This window comes from Alosa sapidissima, chromosome 7 (assembly GCF_018492685.1).
Source record: "Alosa sapidissima isolate fAloSap1 chromosome 7, fAloSap1.pri, whole genome shotgun sequence".
NCBI classification, from domain to species: domain Eukaryota; kingdom Metazoa; phylum Chordata; class Actinopteri; order Clupeiformes; family Clupeidae; genus Alosa; species Alosa sapidissima.
Window position 1 is genome coordinate 20,897,244 of NC_055963.1, and position 24,138 is coordinate 20,921,381.

Here is a 24,138-nt window from a genome sequence, read left to right on the forward strand (position 1 = left end):
AAAGCGCTCCGATTTCTTGTCTTGTGTTTCTTAATGAGTGCTGCAGCACCCGCCGTGCATCAAATAAACGTAGGCTAGAAGCCTGTTGTCCGTAAGCGCACTGCGGAGAGCCAATTTCACATCAAATATTGGTCATACATGAGGCACGGTGAGCAGAAAGGAGAGGATTTGCATTTTAAATGAGGCCGGTGAAATTTTGCCTACGCTGGAAGATGTTTGCAAAATGGTCCCAACCCCTAAAACCCCGGCGTTTTGCTTGCGATGAAAAGGCACGATGACACAGGTGGGCATGTTCATTAAGAGATGCAAATGCGCCTGGTCTGGAGCTTGGTTGCAGTCAAGACTAACCTACTTTCTGTCCCCGTGTGTCAACATTTTGATGAATAATCTGATCACGGAAGGCCTCTTTTATCCAACGTCTTATTAATATGTCAGGCTAATCTAATGTTGAGAATATATATATATTTTTTAATTATTATTTAATGTCATTTTCCAGCTTCTGGCTGACAAAATGCGACCTGCAGTCTTTCATCGACGCCTACAGTAGGTGATCATTCACCTGTGAACTCTGTGACTCTGTAATGTATTTACTCCTCCACTAGATGGAGATGTTGAGGTTGAGAAGTGCTGTACAGTGCTGTAGGATCAATCGCCAGTAACCATTAAATGGTGTTCTTTAACAGAGCAAATGCTTCCTTCCTGTTAAAGGAGCATACATATAAGAAGCTATTACCCCTCCTGCCTTACAGTATGTGCTTTTGTCTATACATGCAAACTACAAGGGCCATCAATTATTACACTAATCTAAATAATGCAAATTCCTGTGTTCATGTGCTCAGTCAATAAACAAGTCGATTACTATAATTAATTATTCAAAAAGCCTAAGCAAAGCTTCAAGGGAGATATTTTTGCATTTGCAGTCAAATGGAGAGGAGAATTTGGGAGTTGGAGAGCTGCTTCTTCTAATGTAAGAACATTAAGGCACATCAAACGCTGGGCTGAATGATCCTGAGATGTAAGGCAGAGATTGGTGGTGGGTTGCTTTGGTGATGCATGAGGCAATGGCTCATTAATGGTGGGTAGCAGATTTTGAGAAGCCGCCAGAATGCTCTTAGTTTAATACACTGTGCAGTGCATAAATCAAGATATTACTGCTCTCTCCACAGGAAGTAAGAAAAATGGCTGAAGGGAAACGGGTGACCATGCCATTGAGCTGTCCAGAGATGGAAAGTTGAGACATGGACTGTTCATTAGTGTGATTGCTTTTCTGCTCTTTAATCGTCTCTGAAAATATATTTTTCCTTATGACTTATGAAGTGCTAATTATTTATACATACACATCCCTCTCAGGGTCCCCCTGATGTGCACCTAATGCGGTAAGATCATGGCACAACCCCTTGTACGCAGCGAGCCGGTGGCTTCACAGAGACAAGGAAGATGTTATTCCTCCTATCTGGAGCGTTGCGTAACACGCCAGTGAGCTGATAAGAGAGGCGCTGGGTTTCGCTGAGACATCCTTGAGAGTAGACCCAGATATTTTTATATTGCTTATCTCAGTGCCTCACACTGCTGTGTGTGTGTGTGTGTTGGTCTCAGAAAAAAAAATGCTGAAGATATGCTTCTTGGTGTGTCTTCAGCATACACTTAAAACAAGAAGAGGGGAAAAAATGCAAGTGATATAAAGCAAAAATAACCCTGAAAGCATCAATCCAGCTTCAAAGGCAGACACGAATGCTAATACAATGGTGTTTGCTCTATTTTCAGCAACGCTTCTCCTGAGACAATGGATGACAAAACAGAGCCAGGGGAGTCTCTCCAGAAATCCCCTATAAATGTCAGATTCAGAGGAATTCCACATAAAAAGAAGTAACGAGATTAGGTTTAATATCTTAAATAATTTGTCTCACAGTGACAGGGCTACGAACTGTTTAATAAGCCTGTTTCATCTTTCCAGAGACCCAGATGTTGGCTGATGTTTGTGGTGTGTGCATTTAGTAGTTAGTTGGCCCTGCACTGCGGGTAGGCTACACAGCACGTGATTTAAGAGCCCTGACAAGCATCAACAATGTTCCTGTTTGTTCAAAGCCTGAGCGTTCCTGTGTGCCCCCCCTGGGCAACTGATATCATTGATCATTACAGGACTTGGTACACAAATAAATAACCTAGGAGAATGAATCGGCAGCAACACCAAAACAAAAAGCCCTGAATAAATCTTGTTCTTTATTTTTTTCCAGCATTCTCTCTGCACTCACTCCAGTTCCCCACTCCTCCCTTTCCTCCCTCTCTTCTTTCTGAGTTTTTTTTTCCGGGGCCCCGCTTCTCGCATCGGCGCCGTCTAATCAGCGACCCCGAGAGAGCCAAACAAACGTCATGCCGTGTCCTACTTTGACTCTGCTAGTCTTCTCTCCTGAAAGCAAGCCTGAGAGAATTGACTTTTGAAGTGCGAGTGTCTGTATATGTGCATGTGTGTGTGCGTGTGCATACACACACCTTAACGAAAGAACAAACCTATGTTTGCAGTGGGCGAAAGGATATTTTCCCCCACAGAGCGAGTCCAGCCTGCGGAGTAGCCATGGGTGTTTGGCTGGGAGGGCTCCTGGCTCTGCGGAGGCCCCTGTGGCTGCCAAGCTGGCTTCCCCACCAGAGGCCAGAGCACTCTGTGAACCAAGCGGTCAGCAGTGAAGACTCCACTCCTCAAATGGACGCTGTCCACAGCTCCCTTATGGGTCAGAAGGACAGCCTGTGCTTTCTGTCGCTACAGCGTGGCGGTTAATGGATTTAATTGAATTCATTAGCAGAATGTAAGGTCATCCAGCCAGCTTGACCTGGTGTTAATCAGTGACTAATTGAAGGGTAATGACAGGGGAAAGACTGACCCATAGTTATCCCACACAATGTCAGTCTGTGCAGACAAGGACTTTTAACCTGGTAAAATGGCAAGCTCCATCACTATAGATGGAGGCACTTAGTCTGATTACACAACTGCCAATGCTATTCCTTCACCAAAATACCAGTGCTTTGTGATACCGTGTAAGCAGTATATACCTGTGTTGATTTATCATCAGTCTTCATTTTTAAAACCGCGCACAAGCTTCAAGTTTAATATGGATTTATATATGATTATGTTCTTGCATGAGCTCATCGTTGGCAGATTAAAGATGGCTGTTTGCCATCTGTACAGTGCAGAAAGCCTTATGAGGTGCTGTAAGACTTGACTGCAGGCTAGGCTCAGGCTGTATCAAACAATCTGCTCTCCATTGTCCCATGATCCCCTCAGCACACACACAGTCAACAGCACTCTCTCTCTCTCTCGGGTTCTCTGGCGTTGGGGGTTAAATTTGGCGTGGAGCCGCAGAGCAGCTGAGGCAGGAAGCCGGCGCGGTGAGAGGCCTGGCAGCGGCTCCCCCAGGAGGAGTACATCAGGTGTGAGAGCGCAGGAGGTGCAGGAGTGGGGGAGGGGAGGGGAGGAGCTGAGATAATACACAGATAATACACATAAGCATTCGGCAAAGGAGGCTTATGCACGACTAGGTACACACTGACCTTTACAGTGGGCGTGCGGTGTCACTTCGGCTTTATGTCTGGACCCTGAGGGGGGTGTGTGTGTTTACGTGTGTGTGTGTGTTTCTCCGTCTGAGCATGTAAAGTGTGTGTGTGTGTTTATCCAGAGAGTGAATCTCTAAAAATAAGATGAGGCACCCTGTGTTGGCCTCACTGTACTCACCCAAGAGATGCAGAAGATATGCAAGAAGTGACATTCTGGAAGGAGCACTCTATCAGGTACTGTATCGCCGTGGCGTCTGACTCATTTGGCATTCAACCATTCTCTTGTTTCGGGGATAGCTCTCCTGGGCCAGCAAATGAAATAAGCTGTTCAGATTTGTGAATGGATTTCTACCTAGCCTCGGGAACAGCACTCCCCATAAACCACTTTACAAATAACATCCATCACTGCAGAAAAAAAGTGCTGAAAAATCTGATCTCTTATTCCTCAGATGCACTCTCCCTCCCTCCCTCCATCTCTCTCTCTCTCCCTCTATCTCACTTACCTTATCTCTCTATCTCTCCCTCCCCTCCTTTTTTTCTCTAATTCTCTCTCATTCTATATCCTAATCTCCCCTATTTTCTCATTCCAGCTCTCTATCACTCGCTCCCTCTCCCACTTTGTGCCCACCCCTCCCCTCTCTCCCGGCCTAATTCGGACTCTTCCTCCCTGGTATTAGGACAGCTAGCTCACTGCCGCCTGGTGCCAGGGAAAAGAGGGAGAGACAGACAAGACAGGCAGGGAGCTCACTGCTCTAGCAGCCACTGGCACACAGAGGCAGAATAACAATACCCATAATTAGCATGGTACACATCCTTCAAATACAAAACCTCAATCACCCACCACTCCCACCTCCAACCCTATCCATACCTCTTCTCTCTGACTGCTGGATAGAGCTGCTAAAGGTCGTGGAGGGAGTGTGGTGCTCGTGTGTGTGTGTGTGTGTGTGTAAAATGCCGTACTCATCATCTCCTCTCCTCCATTCCCGGGCTTGATTGCATTCCGCTGCCTGGATTGATCTGGGTAATCGCAGCCCGGACATGTTGGGGTGGGCACCAGGGGAATGGCGAGCGGAAAAGGCAGCAGGAAGACAATAAAGGAATGGTCAGAAACCAGAAGGAGGGAGGGAGAGGGGGAAAGAGAGGGAAGGAGGGAGGAAGAAAGAGAGAGAGAGAGAGAGAGAGAGAGAGAGAGGGAGGGAGAGGAGGAAGAGAGGGAGAGGGAGGGAGAGGAGGCAGGGAGTGGGAGAAAAAGGGTGATGTCACCTCTCCCTGTCAGCCAATAGGAGCAAGGGAGGGAGAGAGCAAGTGGGAGAGGGTGTGTTTTTTTGTATCACTGCAGCATCAGCGCTGGAGAGCGAGAGAGCACAATCAGTCACACGGAGAGGAGGAGGGAGAAGACTCCGATTAGGGGCAGAAACCAGACGCAGAGTTAGCCAAGGAGGAACTGAGACCTGGGGCCATCTTTCTTTCCTAAACCTGTGAAGGTAAGCAGAGATGCTACTCACTGAATCCCACTGCAAACATAATGTGCACAAACCTTAACTGGTCACCCAGAGAGGGGGTTAAACATTCATCCTCGCTACCTGGACCTGACATCACACCTTCTCCAACTGTGTTATTTCTGTGGTGTTTGTTGTAAGTGTGAATCGTGTTCTGGCTGCATTGCTGTCGGGGTTGTGGTGTGAGCTGTGATAAGTGTTGTAGTTGTTTGTGACACCTCATCAACTGAATTCTGCTGGTCATCTGTGTGCACTGAAGCAATAAAATACAAGTATAACAGATAACTAATTACCTTTTTAAAAAGCTCATAACCATTTTTAAACGCTCATAAAACAGGTGTATCAAATATTATTTGTTTTTTGTCTAGCCATTTCTGCGTGGGAAGTGTGTAAAACTAAAAAAAATGTGAGCATGATTATATTTCATTAGATATTTTTTCTTCTGCTCAGTCGGTATCTAGAGTGATGGATGCAACAGGGTCTCTTCATGTTCATCTTCCATGTGACGCACCGGTGCCTCTTAAATTGTGAGAACACTGATGCTAATGATATGCTGGCTATTATGGCACACATATAAAGGTCAATGTCTGAGTGTCATCACTATTGTCACAAGTGCAATGGCAGACATTTTATTTGTGTAATCGGAAATTATTAATCTGGTAGTTCACCATTGAATCACCCATTTGTCTGCCGGCTTATTGAGCATGTCTTTATTGTGCCATAAAATGCTCTGAAGCATCCTCTAGCTTTGCACTCGTCACCCCTTTACAGTTCTTACAACAATATTTGCAGCCAGTGTTTTAAATGCCAGCACTAATAGTCATCCTCAATTGTTGAATGTTGGATGTTCTTACCACAGAGAGCCAGATGCTCTGCTTTTTTCCTCTTCCCTCTCGGTTGCCTGCCCACTTTTCTTTGGCTGAGATGCAATGTTGGTAGTAACTAGTGGTGTGGTGGTGGAGGCATGCAGCGGAAGGCTGGCCAGACGAGGATGTGTTTGTGGGGAGGCGGATGGGTTACATCCTGTTCTGGTGCTGCATGTCTGAGTGCCTCCTCGCTGTTTGCTCAAGACAAATGTTTAGGGTGGTGCATAGCCAGCAGCTCGGAAACTACGTTTAGATGGGGACAGAGAGAGAAAGGGAAGGAGGAGAGAGAGAGAGAGAGAGAGAGAGAGATAATGTGTGTGTGGTGTGTAAGAGCCAAACCTGGGTGGGGCATGTGTACATATCCAGGAGGCACCCGCCTGGCATGGTGCCACTGGGCACTGATGCTGGGCAGGTCTGCTGTTCTGGCTGCTCCAGTTCTCCGTTGGCACCACCAGTCAGACCAGCACATGGTCCTTTAACACCATAAATGTTCGAGTGCTTTCAGCCTCAAGATAAATGGTTTTCATCCGGCTTGCAGAGGTGGTACTCCAGAGCTTAGGGGTTTTTACTCTGGATGCTTGCATTTCTGGTGAGCCTTCTTCTGTTCTCTCCCTCCCTCTCTCTCTTTCCTATACCTCTCTCCCACTCTGTTGTAAAGTAAAGTAGCCCTCTGGGACTGTGACCAGCCATACAGTAGGAGAAAGAGAGGGAAAGGAGGATGGATAATCCTCTCTAGTACAGCTGAGAAGGACTACCTTTTTCTCCCTGCTTTTGTGTACTCCCCATAAGCATAATCAATAGATTAAGGTAAAGCTGAGTCTCGAGTGTATGTACCGGCACTGGATCCCTCTGAGGATTCCTGCTGCACAGTGCAACGCATTACCATGCTGTTTAATGCGAGCGCATGGTCTCGCCGAGCCCATTATGCCAGCTGTCACACTACCTGATGCAAAACAACACTCCTTGATTTCATCCATTGCAAATGTCTCATCATTGTATCAGCGTGTCTCACAGTGAGAAATCTTTCCCTTCCAACCGTCTAGTGCTATCTTACTGTGGGGCTGTGAGTTTAATTGAGCTGTTCTGTAGGAAGGATGAATAGGCCAAAAGATTTAGGAGGGATGAGAAAGCGAGGGAGGGAGGGAGTGAGGGAGCAGAGGAGGGAGGGAGGGTGTGAGCGAAGGAGAGAGGCAGAGGGATGGGGAGGTGGGGTCACATTTGACAAGCAAAGCATCTCCACAGACTGCTAATGTATGTGCTCTTAGATATACTGTCTGAGAAGAGAGGAGTGGAGAGGAGAGGGGTGGAGAGGGGGGATCAACGGGAGGGGCAGATGGGTGTGCCGCAAGGTCAGAGGGGGAAGGGCCTTCAGAAGAATGGGGGATGAGAAAGAGAGAGAGAGAGAGAGAGAGAGGGAGGAGGAAGAAGAAGATGATAAACAGTTGATAATTTGTTATGCAGCACCACAGGTTGTCTTGACTGTTGTGTTGATTCTCTCTCTCTCTCTCTCTCCTTCTTCTGGCTCTCTAATGTCTGAGCCCCCGATTGGGGTAATGATGGCAGAAATATCACAGTGTGATAAAGGGCATCTGTTCCAAATCTGCCAGTTAGGAGGAAACTCTAGGGATGAGCTGTGTTGCAGGCAAGCCACAACAGCCACCTGTTATCGCCCGCGGGCCCACAGAGACCCGCAGGAACAACTGCCTCCCCGGTAAACACAGCTAGAAAGCCAGAGCTAGAGTGAAGCAAAGAGAGGGAGACAGCTACAGTACAGAGTGTTTGCGCATATATGTTGTGAGTGCTTGTGCTTCATATCAGATACAGGCTGCTTAAATTATCCATGCACGCAGACGGGGAAAAACAGGCCGACTAGGTCTGAGTGGTGTGTCAGATCCTGAGTCGGAGAGAACGAGTGCACAGTCTCCGGTGGCGGTGTGATGATGCAAGTGCATTAGCGACACTCGTTTGTGATGTCGTGCTCTGGCGGGACCCGGGTTTGAATTACACTTTGCAGATGGGACCAATGTGACAAGTGTTGGGGGCAGATTAGATGAACGGTGTTGGGGGGAATAAGGGCAGAGAGAGAGAGAGAGAGAGAGAGAGAGAGAGAGAGAGAGAGAGGGAGAGGGAATACATTAAGACTGATTTAGAGAGCCCAGTCAGACAGGGGTGGGCGGCTAGGCTGGGCACCAGAAAGGTAATGGTAATAAAGTGGAGCAATGGTGTCTGTCATTGCGTCATCTGCTTCCAACTGTACTGCTATTTACTTGACGAAACTGGAAAAAGTGGCATACAAGATGGATAGAAAGAGAGAGAGAGGCTGGAGGAACACAAAGGATGAAAGTGTGGGGGGTGGAGTTCTGGTGAAATGGAGAAGTACTTGCACCCGTAAATGCAGGCCCCCTCTACCAGCTACGAAGACATGGCAATCATTAGGCCATGATGAATGCGGACAACCTCCCTAATCATGAGGCCTCATCAGACCCCCCATGTTTCTTTTCAACACCATAAAGTGCATTTTTTCATGTCATGTCCATATTCATGCATTGTGTGACAGGCCCCCCCCCCCCCCCCCCCCCCCCCCCCCCCCCCCCCCAACCTCGAACCATAATCAGGGTAATGGCATGCTCAGAATGATTTGATGTTCACTGATGTCTCCATACCACACAGCACAGACAAAGCCCTATAACATTTGAGCCAATCATGCAATTGAAGCATAAATGAAGTAGACTTCCAACTGTGGCCTCATATGCCACAGGAAGTTAATTAGATTGAAAACTGGGGCTCTAAATTTGACATTTGTTCCCCTGCCCCTGTAAACTACGCATCGTTTGCAATAAATCTTCTGCGGATTGAACTAAAAAAAAAAAAAAAAGAACGAAAAAAAACAGCAAATGCACTTTCACACTTTCACGATAAGAGACTGAGAGCGAAAAACAGTAATGAGCAGGATAAGGGAATGTGAACATAGACTGCGGATGAGAGCGCGCCAGAAAAAAGATAAATGCAACAAACAGCGCGTCTGACCTTTCAGTCATTCGAAGACCACGACCCTCATTTCCTTTCCCGCTGTCTTCTCGTCAGAATGAACTCTTTGTCACAGATGCACAACAGAGTCACAGTCCGTTTTATCGCCGTTTCGTTCAAAGGCTCTTTATTGACCAAATGAGTGGCTAAACTTAGCCTGAATTGCTTCTCTGTGTGCTAAGTAAGTACGGTCTCCTGTGGTCGTTTGCGCTGACTGCATTCCAGGCCTGTATCAGAATAGTAGGCCTATTTGACACGTATGGCAAATGTCATTTTTACAACAGGAAGAAATAATGAGTAGGCTATTACCGTATTTCCAGTCGCATTCATTATCACGATTGTTACCAGCGAGACATCTGGCCTACGTACGATTTGCTGAACATTTAACGGATCCATCACCAATTGGGCTGGCACATGTAATTAATACCCTTCGTGGCAATTTGGGGTTACGTCTGTAAACGGAAGATTCCATTCTAATTTTATCCTTTACTCCGTATTTGAGAAATAATTATGTGTTCCAAAAACAATTAGGCTACTTAATTTCCCCCTTTCACTTCCAGTTTGGTGTGACATAAACAATGTTTTACCGTGTCATTCATTGGCACAGTTAGTGCGTCTGTTTTTGACGGGACAGTCACGAGCACTCTCGAACGACGTGTCAACCATGATATATTCATTAAGGATGGATTACGGAGTGTGGGAGGGGATCACTACTGTAGTGTGTGTAATCCCCATACACCCAGCTAATTTAATCTCACCTACTGTGCCATTCCCATCACACACCGCCCAGAGGGTCTGCGGAGAGAGAAAGTGGAGTTAGGTAATTTAAACTTTAACCACTGAACTATGCTATAATAGACCTGACCGCTTTGGAAAATACTCAGTGCAGTTCTAATGCGAGACGGATTTGTGAGGGTTGTGTTTGCAGACTACTCCTAGAGAGAGAACAGAGGGAGAGAGATATGCAAAAATAGAGAAATGGAGAGAGAGCTGATGAGTGAGTCAACTGTCATTCTTACTGACATTTGAATAGTCTACATTTCAATGAATTGTGCATTGATTATGGCCATGGTTCAGCAAAGGCATTGTGTTAAGGAAGTCAGATCTTTCTTCAACTTCACCTCACTTTTTATAGAGCCTTTAACTAATATAACAGTATAAATATCCACTGCAGGGAGGCTTGTGCAATGGAGACGCTTTTGATATCCTAAATATAAATCTCAGCACGCGCAGCATATTCTGCCTCTGTGACACAAAAAAACAATATTACAAGTTTTGCTTACTCACTCTGTTTCTTGGCGGAATGATTAAATGACTGTGTGTGTGTGCGTGTGAGTGAGTGTGTGCGTGTGTGAAACAATGTCCCCGTCTCCTTGTGCCTCAGTAACTACCGCCCTCCAGTCACTTTTAGACGAACGTATTCCATCTAAAAGGGTGCAATTGTGCATGCAGGGAGAACTGGTCTGCAAGATGAACAGAGCCACACACAACAATTGCCTGAACTTAAAAAACACCCCACCAGAGACACCCAAACACACACACACACACACACACACACACACACATGCACACACATGCACAAATAAATCAGGCTTTAACCAGCCACAGCAGGGATTCCAGTTCCACAACACAAAACAAACAGAAAGATGGTATTGATTAAACAGCCTTGTCAGACAAGCAGCTCTAGCAACTATGCACAGAGGCCGCACAGAAAAGAGGAAACAGCTGAGGGGGAGCGAGAGGAGAGAGGGATAGCTGACAGAGAAACGGAGAAGAAAGAGATGGAGCCGCTGAAAAATGGTAAAGCATTAGGGAGAGATGGATACGGGGGGAGAGAGAGAGAGACTAAATGTGCTATCGAAGAGAAGAATAGAGCATTGGCTACAGAGAAATCTAAATGGCCTAATGAGGTAATTATGCAGTTAAGTGATTGGATGACCTGAGGTAAAAAGAGGGTGGGGCCACTACGGGCTCAGATTGGGGACGGGCGGCGGGGGGTGCATTTAACGAAGAAGCAAAGAGCCGAGCGAGGAAATGGGGAATGATGTTCTTAAAGGAGGAACACAGGATGAAAGGACCGCGGCTGAGCTGTGAATGATATGCAGGAGGCAGAGTGGGGTGAAGGAGGGGGGAGTACAGAGAGTAGAACAGGAAGAGGAGAAGAGAAAGGGAGAGGGAGGGAGCGAGGGAGGGGGAAGGAGAGAGTGAGAGAGTGAGGGAAGGAAGGATGATGATGCCTGCAGCTTTGAAAACACCATGTCTGACACTGACTAACTGTGACAAACTGTGTACAAAGCACGCACCCAAACAAGCACTCCTGACAAACTGTGTGCAGAACACACAGGCAAATACACCTGTCGACGACAGCATAATGAAACACACACAAGCTCACTTACACACACATAGACGAACGCACGTACACACATGCAGGCAGACAGATAGAAGATGTCTGCTGCACCTTGTACTCACTGCCCCAGATAATAGCCTTGATTAAACCCTGACACTAATTACAGAAAGCATCACGCAAAAGACGCATCACAGAGCGTGTCTGTTTTATCCCACCAGATGCAGGTCCACCTCCTCAGGGACCACGAGGAGCAGAGGCCCTGATTAGCTTGCCTTGCCGTCATTCATTCCGAACTCTATCCTCTTTCTCTCCTCCGCATCCTTTCTTTCCTGCTTTCTCCCCCTGTGCCCCTGTTGGCCGCCCCCCCCGTGGGCTAGTACCCAGGCCCGACCACCTGTCTGCTCCATTTAGGAGGCTTTTCTGAGTGAGGTTGGCCAGGGCCGCTGGCAGTGTGGTAACAACAGCAAGCTGTGAAGTCTCATGACAAGGGGATCGTTACTGATGTCTCCAACGCTGTGCTGTCTGTCTGTCTCTTAAATCAACATCGCACCAACCCCCACCCCCCCCCAAACCAGGCTCTATTTTCCTTTTATAAAAGTGATGAGGTGCATACTGACAAGATCATTTGCAAAAGTGGCAAACAGTATTCAACACATTCTACTTTATTCTAAATGTAGTCGAACCCGAGTCCCGAAGAGGGAAGGGGGTCACTGGAAGGGGTTTGTGTACCAGTGATTTGTCTGCCATGTAATTGGTTCGAAACCTTGTTTTGTGGGCTATTTGTCATGGAGGTGGAGTGGCGGGCAGGCTGATGTCTTTTGGGACATGTTGACCTGTCTCTGGACTTGCTCGGCTGTCCCATGCTCTCTGCTCCTGAATGCTTAGCAGAGACAATCTCCTCAACATAATTGAGTTTGAGGCTGGTTTAATGTGGGTGTATGCTTACTGTCCCATCTGCGCTCTTACCTCTGTGTGTGTGTGGATGTGTGTGTGTCTGTGTCTGTGTCTGTGTCTGTGTCTGTGTCTGTGTCTGTGTCTTTGTCTGTGTGTGTGTGTGCGTGCGTGCGTGCATGCTCTGCTCCAGTGATTGTCCATGAGCCGCCCTTGTGTGTGTACATAGTGTGCATGAAAAGCATCACCCACGGTTATCCAAAGTCTGCGACTGTGCCTCATCAGCTGGTCGCTGCATGGAAAGGTCAGTAAAGATTCTTTTCCTCTCTTCATCTCTCAATTTTCCCTTCCTCCCTCCCTCCCTCCATCCTCCTCTTCACTGTGTGTGCTCTGGGAGGGATCAGGCAGGAATCAGGGCCAACTGCCCCTGTCATCTCGCATTTGCCCATCGCAGAGGAGAGAAAGAGAGAAGTGAGACAGGGACCGCTGGACACAGCTGTGCCGCCTTCAGGAGGTCAGTGCCAGAAAGAGCAGAGCATAAAGACGAGGACATGGAGGAAGAGAGAGAGAGAGAGGGAGGGAGAGAGAGAGAGAGAGAGAGAGAGACACAGGGCGGAGAGGTGTAGAGAAACAAAGAGTGATAAAGAGTGAGGAAGAGAAAGATAAGAAGAGAAGGAGAGAAAGATAAGAAGAGAAAGCAAGAGACTGAGAGGGAGAGAGAAGCAAAGGGAAGAGAGAAGGTCAAGAAAAAGAGAGAGAGACAAAGAGAGAGGCTAAGGAGACAGAAAGATAGGGTAGATTAGCCTCAAGAATAAAGAAATGATCACAGGAATGCTAAAGGAGGGTGCTTGAAATATCCTGCCTGTACACTTTCAGCAGGGCTGTGGCGGAAATGTAGGACAAGGGCAAACGGATTGAATTGTTGTCTGTCACTGTGGCTCAGACCTGCCTGTTGACTTGCTCACACACAGGGAAATATTCACTTTACTGCATCTCGGCCCCTCTACCCCACCACCCCTTCATCTGATTCCGGTGTCCTTGATCTTCACTACAGTGATGCCTCGAGTCGTGGACGGGGATTTGAAAGAACCGCTCCGTTGCTGCTCTTCGCAGATAACGCCCCGCCTTTGATGGGCCAGAGACGCTGCCTTGCTCAAAGGCCGGCTCACGGGAGCTCAAATGGAATTCCCCAGCATTGTCTGTTTGTAATGATTGGATTTTGCCACAGACCCAAATGAATATTTCTTTGCATTTTCTGTTGTACTGTTGATTTTTTTTTGGTGCCACCACAGATGTAAAAAAACCATTCCCTCACTGACACAAATATTTATGGGTCAAAAAGGAGGAGACACAGCAGAAAGCAGACAAAACAAATTGTTGCATCCAGGTCAACAAACTATTAACCTCGATGTCTTGAGGCTCTCTGGACTTACTGGATTTACTGGCTGGCTGGCTGTATGTGTTTCTGTTGGAAAAGACCGATAGTGCTTCATTAAGGTAATTGCGCGAGAGGTGGGAGAGTGCAAAATGTTACATTTCAAATCACATTCGGCCAAATAAATCTTTAGCTGTGATGAGAGTAAGCCAATTGAAGGTCTGCTAATGAGTAGTGTAGCTGGCAGGGTGATGGAGTGTTCTATCATTTATTTCTCTCCACAGGTAGAAATGGTAATCAGGGGGAAGACTGATGTGAGCAGCAGGAATCCCTGATGCTAGTAGAGAGAGAGAGAGAGAGAGAGAGAGAAAGACCTGGTTGTGGAGGTCGAAAACAGAATGCACTGAATGCATCTCAAGACATTTTATGAAGATGTGAAGTCCTTGGTTATTGAGGATCCACAGAGATTGAAATGATGGGCATGAGAGCTGGAGGGGCAGCAACAGATGAAGAGTGAGAGAGTGAGGGAATGAAGTAGGAGATGGGGGAAGGGAGAAATGTATAGCTGTGATGCTTGAGTTGAGGGGTTGTCATGGTGACTGGGGTGGAAGAGAGGGAGGGATGCAGGCTAATATTGACACCTTCACACACACACTACTAAAATGCACTTTGGCATTTTGCACACACACACACACACACACATACACATACACACACCAGATACACACACTCACTCATATACACCCATAGAACATACAGCCACAGTGAGACTGAACCAGGATGACTCATACAGCTGAAATGATTCAAGTACATCCTTCCAACCAGCTTAATGAACCCCGTGATACCCTTCTTTCTGCTACATCCTATTGCTCAGTGGCTTGGTGTGGGTCGGCCCCAACTGTACCTCCACACAAAGCCGGGGCGCGTATGACTCAGCCCGCTCTTTGTCCACTCTAAGCCCATTTGAATGGCAGGCAAATCTTCTCAACCGATTTCACTTGTCACTGTTGCTCATGCTCATATGATCCACTCACATGGATGACTGGAGTGATTGTAGGTCTTTCATCAATGTGTGTGTGTGTGTGTGTGTGTGTGTGTGTGTGTGTGTGTGTGTGTGTGTGTGTCTGTGTTCCTTGTATGGATGACAATGTGTGTGTGTGTGTGTGTGTGTGTGTGTGTGTTTGTTTGTATGTGTGTGTGTGTGTAAGTTTGAGGACTGAAAGTGCTAAGAGGCAGAAACTGCAGTTGAGCAGTATGATGCTGCTGGAGATAAACGAGTGGTCCAGCGGCTTATTGTGGAGGCTGAGCTGGCTGCACTCTTAGTCCCGCCCCCCTTACATAAAGCCTGAGAGCTCTGGCTCCACAGAGACGCCTGGGCTGGCCTGCCTCCTCCTCCACCTCCTCCTCCTCCTCCTCTACTCCCCCTCGCTGTGGAGGTGAACGTGGCTCCCACCACCACCCTTTACCACTACTGCTGCTTCTGCACTCGTCCGTCCTTTTCTTGTTTCACTTCTTCCTCATTCCTCCTCTCTTGTTCTTCTCCCTCACCGTTCCCACAAGGTGCTCCATTTGATTACATCAGGAGCACTCAGGAAATAAGTGCTGCTTGTGCAACTTTTAACAAAGCTAATGGGGCCTGGGGAGAAGTCGTCTCCTGACCTGGTTAATGAAGATCTGACGATAGGAAGCGTGCAGGAAATTAGCAGCTATTAAAATAGACCTCCCTCTTCTCGGTATTTTGGGGAGGATTCCAGTGCTCTGTGATATATTATCTTGCTCTTTATCTGCTTCCCTCTCTCCCTCCCTCTCTTTCTCTCTTCCTGTTTCAGTATAACTCCCTATGTCAGACTGTTATTCTTTCTCATAGACTCTCTGTTATTCCTCTATCAGCTCGGAAGATTTATATGTTTTCCATCAGTGACAGTGAGTGTATTGATGCTCTCCAGCATCCACCATTGCAGTCTCTCCCCTCCCAGCATCTCCCATGTGTATGACCGCATGTAGATATCGGGGATAATGACCGATGTGGTCTTTGAGGGGGCCTAGCTCACAAATGCTAATGGCTGCTCAGCCTGGGGCCTGCCTTGCTGCGTGAGCTGCTCCTCCACCCGTGAGCGCATGTTTCTCACAGCTAGAGCAGGTCCCTGTGGGCCCTCCCATGCAAATGCCGTAGAATGCTAAAGCAGCGCTGACCTTGTCCTGCCAATACATCTCATTTCCATGTGGGAGGAGGAGAGCAATTGGCAAAGATCAGGCGCGACCTAGGAAGCGCTGGTAAATGTTTTCGTTCCACGTTGGAGGGTGGCATTGGCTCAGGGCCAGGGACTAGAGACAATGGGTCCTTTTCAGAACAGGGGAAAAAAAATATCAATCGCGGCACACACACAATGCAGCCTCATAGGTAATCAAACCTTGAATGTTTGAATGCAGCTGAGAGGGCTTGCAGATGGGATGACGTCTCACCACCAGTGCGTGGGGTTGGGTGGGGAGAGGTTGGGGGGGGTGGGGGTGCACAGGTTCTTTTAGGATGAGCTCAGCGAGGCGAGGAGGACCTGTTAGCCATCGAGCCATTGAGCGGGGCAGGCCTTTTGGGTGACATCCGTCAATGAGGCCCCCTGGAGGCCGAGGTCTCTGGCAGTGGCTCCCCCAGGAGTTACTGACCTGCCCCTGTGTGTGTGTGTGTGTGTGTGTGTGTGTGTGTGTGTGTGTGTGTGTGTGTGTGTGCATTTATGAGTGTCATTTTGTGTGTGTGTGTGTGTGTGTGTGTGCATGTTCATGTATGTGTGTGTGTGAGTGAGTCCATGTGTATACTCCATAACCACATCTCCCACTTAACGCCTGGAGGCCCCAGGGGAGCACTCTAACACCCCTCCCCAGCACGCTCCACCTCCACTCAGCCACACATCTGTGAGGGAGGGCGCAGCTTTTGTCATCAAGGCCCTCCAGGTGCTTTTGCTTGTTCTCCTCCTACGTGCTGCGCTGTGCCACACTCTTCTTTGTCCTCCGCGTTGCTGTTTGTGCGCTATTACTCACTCCTACCATGCTTGAGTTGAAACTTTTAGGTCGCATGGATGTATTTTTGGTCACAATGATCTGTATAACTGTGCAATTTTGTGTCTTTCAGTTCTGCCCTGCCTATGAATTTAGGTTGAATACACTCAGCTTTTTAACAAATACTGTCTGAATGACTCTAGGATTTGCATTTACGGGTGGGGCTTATATGTCCCCAGGACCGTGACCTGCTGCTGGTGTTTGTTCAGTGGCAGTTAGAGCACTCTGCTGCGTTTCTTACCCTCAGTCCAGCTCGGTCTCCCTTCCTGCGTTAAGCTGTCCTCCCATATCCCAGAAGTGGATGCGGTGAAATGTTTCTGGCCAGAGGTGATTGCGCTCTCTCTCTCTCTCTCTCTCTCTCTCTCTCTCTCTCTCTCTCTCTCTCTCTCTCTCTGTCTGTCTGTCTGTCTGTCTCTCTCTCCCTGTCTATCTTTCTCTCTCTCTCTCTCTCTCTCTCTCTCTGCCCTGTGCGCTCCTCAGGGCTGCTCCTCTAAACGCCCTCACCTGTCCCATCCCACAAATCCCCGCTGCTCTGACAGCCAGCTCCGCCGAGCAGCCACGGCACAGCAACAGGAGCTGACAGAGGGGGGAATTGCGTGCATGTCTTTCAGAAAGGAGGTGGTGAGGGAGAGCACACAAGAGCCCACAAAGAGAGAAAGAGAGAGAGAGAGGTAGAGAGAGAGTCAGGGAGAAAAAAAGAGAGATACAGAGGGAAAGGAAAGAAGGTTGAAGGTCAGAGTCGCTGTCTGAATGAGGCACACAAGAGAAGGAGGCTGCATGCGTTGGGGTGGAAGAAGTGGGCTGGCGAGATAAAGGGACAGAGTGAGTGGGGAGGATGTGGGAGTGAGGGAGAAGGTCACTGGTAATGGCTTTTCCGCCTAATTTCATAATGTTATGATGGCTGCTATTTGCTGGAGCTAATAATGGTCTGGGGCAATTCTTTATGAGTCCTGTGTGTGTGTATGTGTGAGAGTGTTGATGTGAATATGTGTGTGTGTGCGTGTTGTATTATCATTTTGTTTGTTTATTTAAAAGCTACTCACTTGCAGTGACGCCCCTACCTGTCCTATCTGTCTGTGGCTCTGTGCCATTGAGAGGGTGTGCAGGGTGTTAATGACATATTTACAGTCAGGCGGATCAGATGAGCTCCGTCTTCTGAGAGGCCTGTTCTGTGCGGTAATTGGGCCCAGTTCGGCCCTGTTTAACGTCTGGCTGGCTGGCTGATTGACCAAGTGTGCCGAGCGTGCATCATCCCTCAGCACCTGAGGTGTTTCCCCTAATGAACGAGCTTGTTCCACAGGCAGGCTCTGTCACTGGCAATGACACTAACAAAGTAAACGTGACCCATTTAAATCTCTTTCTGTGTGTGTGTGTGTGTGTGTGTGTGTGTGTGTGTGTGTGTGTGTGTGTGTGTGTGTGTGTGTGTGTTTGTGTGTGTGTGTGTGAGAGAGAGAGAGAGAGCACAAAAGAAAGAGAGGCGCTGACTGTGGACTGTGAATCTCTAGGTGTCGTATCTAATCTTTCTATGTGTCTGGGCATGAACGCAGATTGGCAGTGGGTCTCCTAGGAGAAGAGTGGTGCTGAGCGCCAGTTCTACCTTTACCCCACATATCACGCGTGCTCCTCCTCCCCCTCCCCTCTGCTCACTCCGCAGAAAAACACCATGTGCCCTGCATTGTAAACCCCTGTTTGTTTTGGCTCAATCGGGGCATCAGCCCTCGTCATTTCTCACTCAAACCCTGTTTTTCCTAATATTTACCGATGAGAAAAACAGTCAGTGTGCCAGGGGTCTTTCAACTTTTAAACTTTCCCTTTGGCAGGTGCCAGGTCTGCTTAAAAAGGACAAGAGCAACGCGTTCCACATCAGACCTCATTAACCGTCTCCGTTGATCAGCCGACATAAAGTCCCATTAAGGGAATATGATCCCGCGTTTTTTATCAGCCGTGCCAGGCTGCCTGTGATTCTTTCTCACCATGCGTTGTGCCTGTCTGTATGCATCCCCCATTTGGTAGATGCTATCTCTCCCTTCTCTGTGTCTTCCTCTGCCTGTGTAACCATCTAATTAAATTTTAACATTATTATTACACCCAATCCCCTTTGATCCCCCTTCAGACTATGTCCTTCCCTCCTTCTCCTTCTCCTCCTTCTCTCCTCTGCTCTCTCCTTCCCCCCATCAGACCTTCATTCTGCGTCTCGGTACCACCCATCCACCTCTCTTCCATCTCTCTCTCTCTCTCTCTCTCTCTCTCTTTCCTCTTTCTCTCTCCATCTCTCAATCCTCTTTCTCTCCTCTCCTAATGAGTCCACTCCCTCACTTTAATTATTCACCACTTCTTTTATTCCTCCATTTTTATTGTGTCTTGAGGGGAAAACATCAATAAATAAATAAGGCTCACTGTTGCTTCCTCTGCATCGCAGAACTCTGAGCTTGAGTGAAGGGATGAGGACAGAGACAGAAAGAGGGAGAGAGGGAGCGAGTGAGAGAGAAATGGAGAGAGAAAGAGGAAAGAGAGAGAGAGAGAGAGCAAAGAAGAGGGAGAAAGAGAAAGTGGTAGCAAGAGAGTGTGGTAGAGAGAGAGAGAGAGAGAGAAGTAATATCCCTGTCCTCCTCTTGACTTTGAAAGGAGGTAGTAGATAATCACACACTACAATTCTGTGTGTGTGTGTGTGTGTGTGTGTGTGTGTGTGGGAGCAAGTGTGCCTGCCAACAGGCATGACTCTGTATGTGTGTATTCCTTAACTGCCTGTATGTCAGTGTCCGTGTGTATGAATAACTGAATTTGTATGTGTGGGGGTTGGGGGGATGCTGTCGAGACCCTGTTGTCATGGCAACATGGATGGAGAGAGTAGGCGGTAGCCCCCTCTGACAACCTTTATTTTCTACAGCTTTTTGTCACTCCGATATTAACCCTTAACCCTGAAAGAGAGGGAGGCTTTGAACAGGCTTTCACAGAATGAGAGGGAAGGTGGAAAAAACGCATGGAGCCTCTGCACACAAGCCATTCACAACATATACACAGGGTGTGGCCTAACTAACCAATAGGACTGTTGTTGTTGATCTTCAAGCCCTCTAGCCACACTGTGGGATATTTTTTTCTTTATCTTTAACTGGATGTTGAGTGGCAGAAATACTCTCTTTTTGACCATAAACTAATCATGAAAAAATCATGACACCCAACTCCCACTGCATCCATCAAACAAAATAATCATTTACCTCCTCTGTCACCGCCCTGCACAGTTTTCAGCTGTCGCAGCAATCCTCAGGTGGCTGAGCAGTGAGCGTGCAGCCTGCGTTATTCTCCTCACAGGAGTGACAGAGGCGTGCTAGCCACACATCAGTGAGCGCGCCCAGAGCGTCTGGGAGCAGACGAGCAGAGCACTGGGATGCAGCCTGCCAAACGTCAGGCCTAGAACAGTGGAAATATCGCTGCTTGTCAGCAACATGCGGCGCAGCCATCAGCGTGTATTTTATGACATGAGATTCAGAAAGGGAGAGAAAGAGAGAGGGGGAGAATGTAGAGGGAGAGATATGAGAAAGGGATGGGCGATTGAGGCAGAGGCAGAGGAAAAACCTCTAAGAGAAGTGAGAGGTACTGGAGGGGGATAGCGACTCAAAGAGAACAAAACGAATTATTGATTATAAGGAGGGTGGGGAGGATTTGCTTCTGGTCCCGGCTGAGTTTGGAGTCTCGCACTCAGCTTCAATGTAGATGCTGCAGCTGTGGTCTCTGTTTTGCTTTAGAATGGACGCATTGACACACCTATTCATTCACTCACAAACACACACACACACACGCAGACACACACACAAAGACACACACATGCAAGCATGCACAAATCACCAACATCAACCATGCATAATCTGCTTTCAACTGAATATTGACTCCTCAGACCCTGTAATTGGTACCTTACCTTCTAAACAAGACGGCGTAATGGGATTAGTGAAACGGTTATGGAGCTCATGTTGTGCCGTTGGTCTGTGAATCTCGAAGGCAGGCAGGGTGTTGTTCACAGGACCTCTCTCTTTCTCTTATTCTCTCTCTCTCTCTCTCTCTCTCTCTTTATTTGGACCCATAACAAACTTAACCCTGGAGTTATCTCACGGCAACAGGCTCATGCATTATGCATTAGACATGAGCACAGACAGGAAGCCAGAGAGACACACAGACAGACATGCAGATAGAAAGATAGATTGGCAGTCAGACAGACAGACTGACAGACAGGCATAGGTACAGCATGCAAACAATGACCAGGCCCTGGCATCAAACCAAATCTATGGGTGAGCCCCTGAATATGAATTATGAATTTGGGTGAATTCAGGGCAAATTATACTGACAGTGATGGGGGGGAAGGGTATAAATAATTTACCCACTAGGGGGTCGGTGAATTACAAGCCCCCCCACCTACGCAGCACAGGCGCACCCCTCCCACGTCGCCTCCCCTGGCCCCCTTCCTCCCTTTCTCTCTCTCTGCACTCCTCTTCTCCCCATTACCCTTCAGCCCCCCTTTCTTCTCCCTTGCCCTCTACAAATGAGTGTAGCACCTCCACCTCCCATTCTCTCTCTCTCTCTCTCTCTCTCTCTCTCTCTCTCTCTCTCTCTCTCTCTCTCTCTCTCTCATAATCTTCCTCTTGACACACACTCTCTCCCTCTCCCTCTCACTCTGTCTGTCTCTCTCGCTCTTATGATTTTGCAGACAGACCGACCCTCAGGGAGGTCTTGAAGGCTGAGAGAGGGCACGTGTATTCATTTATTTTCCCCCACACTCTTTCCCGCGACCCGTCCCCTCCAACACTCTACAACCCAGTTGGGGGTGGTAAATATTTAAAGAACAGGCAAGACGGGACCCCAGGCCTGCATACGTACGTACTGTACCATCCTGAACACACACGCACACACACACAGACACAAACAAACACACACACCCTTTTACATACCCTTAGTTAGCAAACACTATTTTCTACCTCATACATTATCATCACATCTCTGCTGGGACCAGACCCTACAGATTGCATCAGAGAGAGCCTTTAATGTAATTTCAACCACAACAGCCATCAACATCTGTCACATCAAGACAGAATTAACATTGAAGCAAACCACACATTCCAGGGCGGTTGAAGTCATTATGAAAGTCGTTATTGAAGATCTGGAGGCAGAATTAGCCCAGCTAGCCTGCTCTCCTGTTGACTGGCCCCATCCCCCCTCCCCTCTCTTGACTTTGATGAGGGGTTGTTCAAACGCATCTCTGGTACGCTGGCAAATCCCATGGAACCATCGGGAGTGCTACAATTTGCTCCCACTGAGTGGACCTAAATGCTAATTTGGAATTCTCTTCAAGGGGGGTGGGGTGGGAGACATGTGATTCCCATTCGCCAGCCTGTTGGGTGGATGAGCCCCTTGAAGTATCTCAGAGACATGCTCTGCATTTAAACACAGTGTTTTGTTTGTTTTCCACCCATTTACCCCTAGGGCCCTTGACTATTAATATATGTCTGCTGATATCGATAGTGTTTTATCCTTAATTGTGTTTATTTAATGGTGATTAGAGCAGTTGCACAAGCTACACCAGATTATAATGATGACACTGTCAAGAGGAAAAAAAGATCACTGTGCATTTCTTCCTCTCTCTTTTTGTCAGCAGGGTTTTTTTTAGTCTGTTAAGGTCTGGCTGGGGTTGTTTGTTTTTCCACATTGTCTGTTTGTGGCCCTAGTGTTGAGCTTGCAGATGTGGCCTTGGGGCAGCGGGGTGTGTGTGTGTGTGTGTGTGTGTGTGTGTGTGTGTGTGTGTGTGTGTGTGTGTGTGTGTGTGTGAGGACCACAGTGGAGAGCCCCTCCGGGGGCCTCACAGCTGCCACCACCACCACTGCCGCGTGCGCCGCCTCTGCTGTTTGCCCTCCTGCCCCGGGGGAAATGAGGCAGGTAACAGGCTTTAGATGCTATCGGCCAGCAGCTGCACAGCGGCGTGTTCTCCACCTCAGCCCTGGTCATTGTGTCAATCCACCCCCAACACACTCACACACACCCGTGATAATAGGCCGACACGCGTAAGCCCCGTCGCAGATGCGTTTGCTCTTCTTCGTTTGTGCGTGTCACGGCCCCCTTATCAGCATGTTTGGGTGCCGTCCACCCGCCGTCCACCCCCCCCCCCCCCCCCCCCCCCTGGGCGAGGGCTCTTATTACACAGAAACCTGACCGCTCATCTCCCGGCGTCTCTTCACCTTCCTCTCCGTACCTGTACCTCCTTTTCTCCTCTCCTATTATTCTGTTCTTATTCGCTGACTCCTGCTCCTGCTCCTGCTCCTGCTCCTGCTACTGCTCCTGCTCCTGCTCCTGCTCTATAGAAAACATGTCATGCTTGGTTGGGCTACCACAGGCAGACATACATGCATGCATGCAAAAAAAAAACCACGCACACGCACACGCACACACACACACACACACACACACACACAGCACACTCATGCTCTCACACAGTGTGGGGCCACTGTTTGATCAGGCGTGGCTCCAGGAACATTGGATTGGCAGCGTGACTCGCCCCTGAGAGGGAGTGGCACACAAACACACACACACACACACACACACACACACCACACACACACGCCTTACACTCTCGGGGTGTTAATCCAGTCCCGCTCAGTGCCTCCACAGTCCCATTAGAGTTGTGCTGATGAGAGGCTCCCTTATCGCGTCCCCTCTCTCGCTCTCTTATGTTCAACACCCCCCCCCCCCCCCCCCCCCCCGTCCTCCGCGCCTCAGCAAATGCTGCGTCGTTACCATTCATCCTCTTTTAATGGCATCTGCTAAAGGCCAGCGGAGAGTCGGCCGGTCCGTAATTGGCCACTGACACCCCCCTGCGAGCAATCCTCTGATCAGCCTGTACCAATATCCCCGAGCCAGCAGCCACATAGGGAGAGAGGGGGGGGAGAGAAGGGAGGAGGAGGAGAGAGAGGGGGAGAGAGGGAGAAGGGAAGAGGAGGAGAAAGAAGGGAAGAGGAGGAGAGAGAGAAGGGAAGAAGAGGAGAGAGAGAAGGGAAGAAGGGGGGGAGGAGAGAGAGAAGGAAAGAGGAGAAGAGGGGTGGGGTGGGGGGGAAGAAGAAGGGGAGAGGAGGAGAGAGAGGGGAGGAGAGAGAGAAGGGGAGAGGCTGAGGGTGGGAATGGTGGAGGGAGAGGTGGCACATTGATTGGGAGAGCAGTGCTGTGATTTAGAGGAGGGGAGGATTACTGTCTCAGCTGTCACCTTCCATCACCCCCACCCTCCTCCACCCATCCCCCTTCTCCTTCTCTCATTCTCTCTCCCTCTTTCATTCTCTCTCTCTTCATCCCGTTCACCACCTCTCCTCTAACACCCCTCCTCTCTGTCGCTCAGTGCTCGCTGTTGAGGTATTGAGCTGGAAGAGGAGGTGACTTGGTTTAATGACCTGACTAATCCATTGAAGATAGACAGCGACTACACACCAGCCTCACTGTAGTCCTCCTTTAACGGAATGACAAGGTGAAGCCACGTGGTACAATTGAAGAGCCACATCCATTTTTAAA

General features: G+C 48.5%; 2 protein-coding genes across 11 annotated transcripts in view; both read left to right on the forward strand.

The window, feature by feature from the left end:
- Positions 1-4,461, forward strand: part of huwe1 (HECT, UBA and WWE domain containing E3 ubiquitin protein ligase 1) — a 62,723-nt gene extending 58,262 nt beyond the window's left edge. The window contains exon 82 of the mRNA XM_042096752.1: positions 4,450-4,461. The gene's annotated coding sequence lies outside the window, so the exon portion shown is untranslated. The remainder of the gene's footprint in view (positions 1-4,449) is intronic.
- Positions 4,462-4,886: 425 nt separating this feature from the next.
- The window catches only part of l1cama (L1 cell adhesion molecule, paralog a), a 46,532-nt gene continuing 27,280 nt past the window's right edge, over positions 4,887-24,138 (forward strand). For all 10 annotated transcript variants that reach the window (XM_042096705.1, XM_042096712.1, XM_042096711.1 and 7 more), the window contains exon 1: positions 4,887-5,030. The gene's annotated coding sequence lies outside the window, so the exon portion shown is untranslated. The remainder of the gene's footprint in view (positions 5,031-24,138) is intronic.